Below are 12,947 nucleotides of genomic sequence, written 5' to 3'. Positions count from 1 at the left end.
GTGTGTGTGTGTGTGTATGTGTCAAGGGGTGTGCTGAAAATAAGGATTTGCTGCCTGCGCAGTGGGCTGCACAAGGCTCTAAAAGCCAATTACTGTTTAATTTTCCCATCGTCGTAGGTAATTTTTCTCACTCGCTGGGCCGCGGCTGATTTGAAAGTGGCTGTGGGCGTATCGATCGGCCATCGGAATAAAAATAAGACCCAGGAACAACAACATGGAGGGGACTGGGCCCATCATTATTCCACTCCCTGTCGTAGCTGGTGTTTGGGTGGAGGAGGAGGATGAAAAGGAGGAGGAGGAGGAGGAGAGGGAGAAGTGGGGGGAGGGGGCGGCTGGAATGGACAATCATCCTCAAGCATGGTCCCTGTGCACTTCTGGACATGTCTTGGAGATTGATGATGTGTATGGAGTGATAGGGGCCTGTAATCGCACACACACACACACACACACACACACACACACACACACACACACAGTATACTGCATTGCATATAGAATGGGAAGATCTGCAGCATACATAATGTCACACTTCCACTGAGCTGTGGAGCAGTGGAACTGTGTTCTCTGGAGTGATGGAGCCCATCCAATATTTCTAGATACCTTCATGCCATCAAATCCTCACAGAGATGTTCAGAGATTGAAGGACACTTTCATAACTTCGCCTGGAGTCCCGGTGGCTTCACGGCCTGCGGTGACCCGAGGGCTGGGACGGCTCAGGAGACGTCTCAGGGGACGGCTCAGGGGACATCTCAGAAGTGCCGATCTGTGCTCTCTGGGAGGCAGAGGTCTGAGAGTTCCGTTTTTATTCAGAGGTGGAGAGAGGCTCCGAGCCCACGGAGCGTCCAGAGGGCCGAGGTAATGGGCCGAACGTTCCCCTCCGTGGAGAGGAGAGCGTGCTGTGGAATCTCTTCTTACGCGGCCCATTAGTCCGAGCTGGAGGGAGGGATGAAAGGAGAGGGGGAATAAAGTGAAGGAGAGGAGGGGTAAAAAAGAAAAAAAAAGACACGGGCCGGAACACAAACACAGCCCCCGGCGGGGAGGAAATGCAGAGGGCTGAAAGGGAACAGCGGGACAGGAAAAGTTCACCTCACCTCACCGACGCTGATGCATTCCCACACACACAAACACACACAGGAAGACCGGTTTGTATTCCTCTCTTGACACGGCATTTCCACAGACATCCATAGTGTCCTCCTGTGTGATTGTCCCAGATCTAACCCTTTCCTAACCTTAACCCCTTACCTGACGACAGTAAACGCTGAAAATGTGAAATGGCAGTGTTTTATGTTTGTGTGATCATCTCATAATCAGTTTACAGCACTGTTTCTGCAGCTCTCCTTCAGCAACATAACAGGGAACTCGAGTGGGTTTTGTCAAACAGCGCCACCCCTGGACAGGAGCTTGATTATGGAGATCTATGAAGTGATCTCTGGAGCTTTTGCTGAAAGATCTACTAGGATCTGAGCTCAGCAGTGAGAGATATGATGAGTCTAAACCTGTAAATGAGATCATTCAAACAGTGAGAAGAATCTGCTGCTTCTGTGACCGGAGGTGTAGGTGGAGGTGTGGAAACATCTCCCTGTAGATGCCTATGGAAAACTCAAAGCAAGTCTAAAAGGTGTGGAAGCTGTAATAAAGGTGGAGGGCGGAAATGTTAATGCTGAAGAAGGAAAAGAGAAAGAAGAAATTCATATCTAATGTTCTGTTTTATATGTTTGAGCTTAATGGCTGCTGTGGCCACTCACCAAGTTGAAGATCATACACTCTAAAAAATGCTGGGTTATTTTTATAACCCAATTGCTGGGTTGAGCATGTTGGGTCATGATGTTGGGTTATTTTGACTTAAATTGGGTTAATAACAAGCAACCCAGCAGCGTTGGGTTGTGTATGCGGACCTGAAAGGGAACAGTCACGTCGTGCGTCAGAATAGGCGGGAAGCCGAGAAGCTCGAGCGAAAAGAAGAAACCGAAGAAACCGAAGCTGAACTCCAGAGAAAGAAGGATTTCTTTTGGCCGTGAGCATATTTGTAAGTATTTTTTTTTAATTTACATAAATTTAACCGTTTTGTATTAATCGGGATCTTAGTTGAGTTCATGTTTCCTGTCAGCGAGTAAATCCCAGTTTCCTGACTAACGGACATTATCATTCTGCCGAAGGAATTAAAGACCCAGGCTAACGTGACTATCTACCAGACTCAGGTTGATTTTTACTAAACCTATATTTATAATGTTTATCGCTGTATCTTTTAGTGTACCCAATTACTGTTTTTATTAACATTGGCGTTGCGTTGATGTTATTTCTTGCCTGCCAACGCTAGGTCAGTTATGCTAGCGATACCTCAGATAAATGTCCTGCTCTGCGCCTCCGTGAGGTAGCACTAGCTAGCGTTAGCTGAGTTAAATAAGCTTCTGCCGTTCTTGGACTGATATGGCCCGTGTGTGGTAGCCTTAGGGTATGTCATGCTTTATCCCTATTGGGATGTTCGCTTTTTAAATGAAAGCCAATAAGCTAAAAAAAATCTGTACAGCACTCCTTAACCAGTGCTTGTGATTCCTTTGAAATGAATACCTCCTTTGCTTTTTTACTTATATGAAACGAGTGATAAAAATCACGATGTCAAATCAGAAAATAGCTTCCCATCGTCATATTGGAATTTTCATTTCCACCTTAACACTAGAAGCATCGCGCTTATTTGACCGACTGAGACCGGAGCAAAGAGAGCCACTGGTTCGACAGCTGTGACTAAAGTCTCCCTTCCGCACCAAAACCAACACAACACACGGAGTAAAGTCAGTCACAGGCTCAAATACACACCGGCTCTCTGTGCTCCTAGTGTTAAAATTGTCACTAGTCGAAGCTGATGTCGCCTTCCTTATTTATTTTTCCCCCTTCCACCTTAAATGCCATTTTCGGAAGACGTTTGCTTCTTATTCTCCATTTTTCGTATTCAAATGTTTATTTCTACCTTAAACCTGTCAGTATATGAGGCTAACATTGGCGTAATTCACTAGCTTCTTGTTTTAATTAGTAGTTCCATCTTAAAAAGGGTAACTGTGATGATTGTTAGCTTTTTAAAAAAGTCTCTTTCCTCTTTTTCTTTGTTCAAAATGCATTAAACATCTTTTAATACCACTCGTTATATTCGTAAAAACACAAACCACAAATATTTTACCTTTTAATACCCTTTATTCCTCATGTACCTCTTATAAAACATGCACTACACTAACTTTAACTAGTTGTTAACAGGAGCTGTGTATGAGATAAATATATTCATTTTTCCTATTCATATTCATTAACGTTGCACCTTGAAACCAGACAATCGCACCCCAATATGGTGCCCACGCCAAAAAGATTGTCATTTCAACCCATGAACATGACGGGTACTCGGCAATGTGACATCAACTGCAACCCATTCATAAATGCGTAATACTATGTCAACAATATTATGTCAACACAGTGGATCATCTTGACTTTCTAATTTTACACATGGTGTTTTTTTATTTGGTCTTCTACTATGAAGTATTGTACATGACTTTCTAAAATGTTATGTTGATATCTGCAGTGACACATGGATGAATTTGTTCAAACGAAGACTGGAATCTTCAAACATTAATTCCTAAAATCGAAGGTATGTAAAATTTTTGTGTGCATCCTCTCTCTCTCTCTCTCTCTCTCTCTTACTCAATTTTAGTTTTGCAACAATGTATATAATGTTTAAGGACAGTGAGTTTTCAGGTATAGACGTTTTGTCTATACACGAAAAAAAAACAAGGTTTTGTCTCGGTTTTGGCCTCCCATCCCCACACAGGTCACTGAAAATTGAGATTTTGCAAAAATGCTCTCCCAAGGTGGAGACTTTTAAAAACATGGTTGTCACTGTGCTCACGTGGATGAGGAAAACTGAGACAGCACATCTGTCTTTGTCTGAAATACAAATAGCTTTTCACTTTCTCTATATTAAATTACATCAGTCATACACTACACTGTACACAAGCAGATAGCAATAGATTTCAGATTCACACATATTAATACATATAAATGATGTTGTATTAGGAATATATAATGCACTGTTAAGATTTAGATTCAGTAAGTTAATGACTTGCGTAGTGCAGTACATAGGGAGTATTGAGTGATTTGGGATTAAAACTCAGGCTTCATTGTGTTTTGATGTCCCGCTTAAAGGGAATGTCTACATTTGTTGGAAAACACAGTTCTCTCCATTTTGTTTACGTTCGTAAGTTTTGCGTCTTTTAAGGTAAAACGCCATGATTGAGGGGGAAAAAACTGTAAGTTTTATTCTTTGTTTGAATTACCACAGAAACACATTTGTAACTCGAGTAGTTAAGTTTTGTAGCGCTTTCGGTAATTAAATTCTTTACTCTCCTTTTCAAAATATTTTTTTTTTTTCATTAAAAGACAAGTGTCGTTTTTAATACTACACAACAGTTACCTTAAAAATCAGTGATGACCTTTAAATGACAACTATTTGGTACACAACACTTTAAACTTTTGTACGCATATTGAGGTATGTAAAAAGCATGTATTTGTCCCCAGAGCACTGACCCGGAACGTTTTGTTTTATATTTAGGTTTAAAATCTTTTATTTTTTATATAAAAAATATATATATAAATATATTTAAAAAATGTATTTTATTACCTCTACTCCTCAGCGTCTGCTGTGACTGTGGACAGGGCTATGCAAGAGTGGCTTAAGAACAACATTCATCCACCAAGCCAGGTTAGACAATACATGAAGGTGACTGCAATCCATAGAGCTAACGGATACGGGAGAATCGGACCAAAACAGTTGTAGAAATACTACAAGAATATCCACGTCTGTTGGACACCGCATATGGAGAGAGATTAGTCTCAAAATACTTTACAAATGTGTAAATGTTAATCCACAAATTAAACACAAGTCATAAATTTGTTTCACTGTTCACAAATGAACAGATCCCAATCTGTGTCTCACAGTCTGCAGTTTGTACAAATACAGTTACATTCATAAACACACGTGTTTGTTTTTCATAGACATATCACAATTTTATGCAAAAATAAATAAATTTGTTTAAATTTACATTGTAAATATTTGTAAAGTCGAAGTCTCGAATTTAAAATTTATATAAGTGTTGACTTTTTTATTCTTATGGGCTTTAGACAATTACATTTAAAGCATTTTTATTTTAAATGTGTGAACATGGGAAAAATATCAGTAAAATATAATGTAAAGTTGGGATAAACATAACAAAGAAAGGCAACTGATACGCTATCAAAGCTAGCATCTGTCCAAACATATCATTACTCTAAAAGCTTACAGGTGTCCAGGCTGTAGGCCACAAATGTGCAGGTGCTTTTTATTTCTGTTATATAGTACAAACGCTTAACCTATTGTGGACTGTACCCTGGAATTCCATGTGAGTTAGTTTGTGATTTTGTTAATTTATTCACTCATTCATACATTAATTCAATTTCCTCTTTCCCACCTTTGCTCAACTTGTTTTCCTAGGTTGGAAGTAATATGGCTGAGTATTTAAGACATACCAAGGACACCAGGGAGCTTCCATATGTTCGGATGCTTGGGGACTGCAGTCGTTGTTCTCAAGCTTTTGTAATCATCAGTGGAGAAGATCTGGAGCAGAGCACACTACTGAGAGCAGTGGATGTTTGCTTCAAAGCATTTTACGTATTTGACCTCCAGTATCTTGTTGTCATTTATTAATTGTATTTTCAATAACATTTATAACCTGAAGAAAAATAATTTTAACTTGTTTATTGTGGACTTCTGGACTAGATGTGTTTCTTGGTAAATTATTTTGTGTTGCTTGATTCTCCTGTTGTCCATGTGTATAAACAATATAAATACATTTTACATTTTATTTTTGAATATTTTAAATGTATAAAAATCTACAATACTTTGACAACTTGACTATTGTACGTATGTCTTTTATTCCAGCTAGACTCTGATTATATTTTTATTTTTGTTTGTTGGCTTATTAATAAAAATATTCTGGAATAATATTTGTGTGCATGCTTGCATTAAATGGATTAAAAATGAACCAACCCAAAGGTTGCCATAACCCTACAATATAGTTGTTTTTACCCAATAGTGGGTCAATGTCAATAACCCAGCCTGTTGGGTTAAACTGGTAACCCAGCATAGCTGGGTTAAAATAACAAATGCTGGGTTTGTCCCTATTTGACCCAGCGCTGGGTTGACAAATTGAACCAACTTGGGTTATTTCAACCTAACCATTTTTTAGAGTGTAGATTCATGTTACAGCCGTTAAACTATATTTGACCATGAAGTGTCATAGTGTTAAATCTGTGCTGAGGAGTAGCTAATAATTACATTGTTTTCCACCTTATGTTACATATCTGTAATAACTATGTAGTTACACATGAAGGATACATGCAACAACAATGTTACTACTGGTGAATGAGTCACTGTTACAGACGAATAATAGTAGCATTGCGTATTTGAACCAACATAGGTATAGATTTAGTTTTTTCTTGTGTTATTACACAAGTGAATTGATAATAACTAATTAATCACATGTATCAAAACAAGCCCCCAAAATAATAACAATAATAATAATTGCATTTCATACATTTCTACATCTACATAAGCAGGACCACTGCGATCCATCTGTAACTTTGGATACATCATGTATTATACGGTCATTAACTGTATTATTATTTTGTAACTACACAGTTATTACAATAATAATCACAACCACACTGGAAGAAACGTCTCAGCAAAAGTCAGTTAGTCATCCAAGAGAATTGGATGGACAATTGTTGTTTAAGATTTTGGAATGCTGGACCATATCTGTGAGGATCTGATAGCGTTCAGCCACAAATAAATAAATAAATAAATAAATAAATAAATAAATAAATAAACACCTGTGAATATTTGAATATGTAATATATTTTACCCTATACATAGATTTTACATAAACATGCCCCACATTGATATATTTCTGCCTATTTTAGTGGAAATCATCTACTTCTCTCCCCAACATCTTTGACTTCTGACGTACAACATTAGAAACCCACAAAAATCCAATGTTATCCCAATAATTACATCTACTCCATATTGGAATATGATTTTCCACTGTATCCACATCCTATATGGCCTTCCCTTGTCTTCTGTTGACTCTTCCACTTCCACTTTCCATATTATCTTAGCCTCATGGCTATGTTCAATCTAAAACCCAGTGGTGAGCGTGGGCTAAGCTACCGCCCCAATCACACCACACTCGGTTTACGTCATCTCCTTATTCCTGAGGGAGCCTAAGCCTCCCCATGTGGTTCCTGTCAGGTGGTCTGGTTTGAGTGAAGCCCAAGTGTCTCTAAGTAGGTCAGAGCTGCCTGGTGCCTGCTGAGCTAAAGCCCTGTGCGTATGCTTTGGTTTTCCTCTAGCGCTCTCTAAGATGCTAATGGGCAGTCATGAAATTTTAAACAACCCCTGGACTGATTGAATAATTCAATAATTACCTTCCCGCAGACAATCCCCACACCGGGCCCATTTGCTTCATGGCCCCTGGAGGTGGAGGAGCGGAGCGGCCCTCCGGACAGGCTCTAAGATGTGGAGGACAATGCAAGGAGTGTTAACGTGGATATGCTTTTATGGAGAGCAATGTGGGGCAAAGTTGATGCTAACTTTGCATGGGTGCTTATGTAAGCTAGAGGTGGGCTATCCCAGGCTCCTTTTGGGGGAGAAATGGCAAAAAAAGACAAAGGAGTTAGGCTCAGAACTAAAGGGAGGAGAGTTTCTAAAACTTTTTCCTTGTAGTGGTCTCCTGGTAACACACTTTGGAAGATTACTGTGGACAAAATGCATTATACACTCATTCATAATATGTAATACGGTGCATGTAATGACGTAATAGCCATAACACATCATGAAACAGGACATTCATAAACTTATAATGACTTATGACAAGCATTTAAAGATACTCTGTATACCATATAACACTAGCACGGTGGCATATGTGCCCTGTCAGTTGTGTTCCTGCCTTGCACCCAGTGATTCCACGTAGGCTCTAGACCTGCAGTGACCCTGATCGGGATGAAGCATTTACAGATGATTGGATGAATTTACCACTGTATAGACACGTTTAAGAAAGCCTTCTGACCACAGGGGTCATATTTATCGACTGCCATTGCCAGGGATGGTAAAGTATGACCTCCCACGGAATTTTAAAAATACAAGGTTTGGAAAGTAGGATTGACCCAGCTTTTCGTGACAAGGTGAACAAGTTCCCAGGCGTTTTTAAGACCACTTTTCCAAAAAAGAGTCAATTGTTAGAGGTGAACCATGGCTAATGTACGAACCCCCCATTTTACCGGGCCTGGTTCCCTCTCTGAATAGCCGGGTCAAGGACGGAGTTTCTGAAAGGACAGCTTATGAAAGCTCTTTCAGCTGGCTGCTTAAGCCCTGTGGATACACACAGCATTCAATACGCTTCTACGTGTCTGAAATTGTTTGCAGTGCGATTGCCTTCTGTGAGAAATGAGAAGTTTTTTTTTTCCTTTTTTTTCTTTTTCTGTGGTTGCTGAGCCAGTTGTAGAGTCAGTGTGAGCTGCAGAGATGTAGAGAGGGCTGCTTTATCAGCTGGTGTTGGTGTATAATCATTGTTATAATGATTAAGATACTTATCAGTGTAGCTGTGTTACTCTGACTGCTTCTGATTGCAATTCATTTGGTTAATGGCTGCAAAGTGCTACACGCCATGCTTTGAAACTGAACTCTGTGTGTGAGTGTGTGTGTCCATACATATATATGCCAGGATTAAAATGTCCACACAGTCTGTCCACAGCAATGTAGTTCACTTCTGGAGTGAATACTACAGATGATTCCAGAGTGGTTGATTCATGAGCTGTGGCAGTTGTTGATTCAATGCTGGTAACTATTGGAGATTTAGTTGTAGTTGATTCAGGAGTTGCATTAGTACTTGATCCAGTGGTAGTAACTGTTGGAAATTCAGGAGTTGCTGTATGGCAGGTAACTGCTGTTGATTCAGGAGTAATACTTGATTCAGTAGTGGTATCTGCTGGCAGGAGTTGCAGAAGTACTTGATTCAGTAGTAGTGACGGTTGGAGATTCAGTTGTAGTTGATTCAGGAGTTGCAAAAGTACTTGATACAATAGTGGTAACTGTTGGAAATTCAGGAGTTGCTGTATAGCAGGTAACTGCTGTAGTTGATTCAGGAGTTGCAGACGTACTTGATACTGTAGTGATAACTGTTGGAAATTCAGGAGTTTCCGTATGGCAAAGTGTTGATTCAGGAGTTGCAGAAGTACTTGATTCAGTAAAGGTACCTGTTGGTGATTCAGTTGTAGTTGATTCAGGAGTTGCAGTAATACTTGATTCAGTAGTGGTACCTGTTGGTGATTCAGTTGTAGTTGATTCAGGAGTTGCAGAAGTACTTCATCCAGTTGTGGTAGCTGTTGGAGATTCAGTTGTAGTTGATTCAGAAATTGCAGTAATGCAATACTTGATTCAGTAGTGGTAACTGTTGGAGATTAATTTGTAGTTGATTCAGGAGCTGCATTAGTATTTAATCCAGTAGTGGTAACTGTTGGAAATTCAGGAGTTGCTATATGGCAGGTAACTGCTGTGGACTCTGGAGTAATACTTGATTCAGTAGTGGTATCTGTTAGAGATTCAGTTGTAGATGATTCATATATTGCTGTAATACTTGGTACTATCTGTCGCATATTCCAAAGCATTAGATTCAGATGTTGCAGTACTTGATTCAGTAGTGGCTAATAACATACATTCAGCTGTACATGATTCAGGGTTGTACTAACAGTTGGTAATTGTTGGAATAGTATATGATTCAGTGTTGGTAACCATAGGAGATTCAAAAATTGCACTAGTACTTGATTCAGTAGTCTCTTCCTATCACTTGTAGCTACCAAGGGTGGAAGACTAGCGCACCATTTCTCTGAAAATAAATTGCTACTTCTGTGGAAATTACCTCATGGTACACACTTGGAGGAGAACACTAACTGCTAATTCTTTTGCATCCATCAGAAAGCACTTGCACTGCTAGCATCATGTAAAGTGATTGGGAATGGAGGCATCACAATTTACCTATCACACTCTTTAATATATTATTATTCAATGACAGTTCCATGCCTCTGGAATCACCAGAGACTAATAGTAATGTCTGAATGATATTTTAGCTTTATTTTTAGAAGTACAATATGATAAAACAAGCCCAAGATTATCCCTGATTTGCTGAGGTTAAGGTAAGACTTAAGGCCAGGTGTAGCACACACACACAAACACACTCATGCAGAAAGCCCTGGAAACAACCCACATAGACTGGCATAGTCAGTGCGTTTACACATGGGTGATGCATCATCCTCTCATCTCCTCTCTCATGCGTACAGCCTCTCCTCATGGTTGTGGTCCACTTGTTCTCCCCCCTCCTCGGGGACTGTGGGCCTGCAGCTACGACTCTTAATTAATGATGTGTGAGCTGCCGCAGCCACCTGGAGAATCCCAGCTCAGTTCCACTTCTGCTGGAGGAAGCTAAAGTAGAGCATTACGACAGAGTCTGGGGAACGTTCTCCTGTAAAACAATCGTTTGGCACAAAATCAAAGGTACGTAACTTTATTCTGACCCCAAATGTAGCTGATTAGCCAAAGCAAGTTTGCCTTGCTAAAACCAGCTTAACTGCTAATGTAGCTAACGAGATGTGGTATGTAAATATGCTATGAATGCATCGACTTGCACTTGCTATGAATGTAGGTTTACATTGACACAATTATTATGCAGCAGCTACATTTGGTAGGAATATAAACATTGTCTTTAAAAGAAAATATATTCTTTGACGGGAATCACAGGACAGTGACAATGTCGGAAAAGCTCACTGTGGCGGTACCCTCATGTACCTTTAACAAGGTAACAATAGTATACTTTATTCTATTATAACCAGAGTTTATAGAGTTGTGTTGATTTAATACGCCCCATTTCATCTCCAGAACGTCTGCTGTTTTATTTTACTCAGTTTTACTCAGAACACAACTTACTTTTAGGGAACACAACTGGACTTTAACACCACTGTTGTTTATTTACACTGTTGGTACGTTTAATGACAATGATTTACCTCTAATCTATATCTAATCTTTACATTAAAATCGGCACTGCACTAGTACGATAGATAGATAGATAGATAGATAGATAGATAGATAGATAGATAACATAAATAGAGATGTATAAATTAAAATAGATAGATAGATAGAGATGTATAAATGAAGAAGATACATATAAACTATGGTAAAAATAAGAATCACACAATAAAAACAATTAAAAATATAGATTTAATTGCAATTATCATTATTATTAATATATATATATATATATCATCATCATCATCATCATTTTCTTCTCCGCTTCTCCATTTCAGGGTCGCGGTTATATATATATATATATATATATATATATATATATATATATATATATATATATATATATATTTATTTTGCTACTTACACTAGCTATTTTAGAAATGCCATACAGACAGAGGCAGTCCATCGGAGATTCCTCATCTGTTAAATGTGGCTTGAGGGAAAACTGATGCACACAGTCCTCACAAAGTTAATGAGTAGGCTGAGAGCTTCCTTAATTTATTAGTTTACATTAGCCACCAATGAAAACATAACGAAGCGAACTGTGGCTGCCAGGCATGGCTTCTTGCCTACATTTGACTGGAGGGTAAAATTATGGAAATGCTGTAAATGGTGTGATTTCTTTCACCAAACTATCACTTTACGTTGGTGTACATTTCTCCGAGCAGAGCTTTGCTGTTCTTCTCTGGCTTCACGGCTCTCTAAATGGGTAAATGCACATGTGGGCAGTGCGTGTGTGCGCAAGACGTGTCTGAATTCCTGGTTGTAAACATTATAATGAAACCCGCTGAGACTGGGATTGAAACACGGCCCGTGTTCAACGCCTACACGCACTGAGAGATGAGGGGGAAAAGGGAGGGAATACGCAAGTGCAGTGCATTTACAGACAATCATCTGCAAAGCACTGAATGGACAATGTCCTTTACATACAGTCCCTGTCCAAACATAGAAACATATCTCAGTAATAGCACTTTTACAGAAGGAGGTTAATGCATGTTCATTTAAATAGAGAATATATTTGTTTATTTATTTTTTGAGCATTTCTATTGGTCCATTCATTCATTTATCCTGTTAAGGGTTCACAGCGGGTGTAAAACCCACCCTGAATCAGGAACACAGCCAGGACAGTGTGCCACTTCATCACAGGGCATCACACACTCACAGAAACTTCACACAGTCAGTCAAACTAGCATTTTATTTTTGTTTTCTACAGCGGCAAGAAACTACAGCATCTGGAGGAAACCCACACAGACACAAGGAGAACACACCCGACTCCTCTCTGACAGTGACCCAAGGTGTGGATTAAACCTAGGGCCACTGAGATTTCAGGGTGATGTGCAACATGATCCAAAAATTAGTATTTATTACAAACAAACACATAAATAAATAAATAAATAAATAAATAAATAAATAAGCATCTGTCTGTTTTGATCCAGTGTAATTCATAGTTATTATACATTCACTAAACAGATTCCGGTAACACTTTCTATGAAGCCCATATTTATAAGCCTTTATAACTACAGCTATAACCGTTTATAATTTGGTAATAATGCTTATAAACTCTAATAATGCCTCATAAGGCTCTTATAATGAACTATAATTATTTATCTTTAACTTATAAATATGTAGTAACAAGTGTCGCTATTCATTATAATGCCTTATGAGGCATTATTATAGGTTATATGTATGCTTACACAGCATTATAACCAAGTTAAAAAGAGTTATAAATTTCCTTTATAATGGCTTATAATTATGGGCTCTATTATACATTTTAAGCATCAATAATATGTTTATAATTGGT

The 12,947-nt window shown here is 38.9% G+C and overlaps 1 protein-coding gene and 1 long non-coding RNA gene across 2 annotated transcripts in view; both read left to right on the top strand.

Moving 5' to 3' along the window:
- The window catches only part of LOC136705530 (pro-neuregulin-3, membrane-bound isoform), a gene marked incomplete at its 5' end in the record, with an annotated part of 467,573 nt that overhangs the window by 59,462 nt on the left and 395,164 nt on the right, over window positions 1–12,947 (top strand).
- LOC136705149 (uncharacterized) lies at window positions 1,990–5,625 on the top strand. The gene is made up of 4 exons (XR_010804018.1): window positions 1,990–2,026; window positions 3,563–3,628; window positions 4,671–4,738; window positions 5,507–5,625. It is a non-coding gene; the product is annotated as an uncharacterized lncRNA (long non-coding RNA).

Source organism: Hoplias malabaricus, chromosome 8 (assembly GCF_029633855.1).
Source record: "Hoplias malabaricus isolate fHopMal1 chromosome 8, fHopMal1.hap1, whole genome shotgun sequence".
Classification (NCBI taxonomy): Eukaryota; Metazoa; Chordata; class Actinopteri; order Characiformes; family Erythrinidae; genus Hoplias; species Hoplias malabaricus.
The sequence above is the reverse complement of the archived record's forward strand: the minus strand, read 5'-3'. Positions and strand labels throughout refer to the sequence as shown.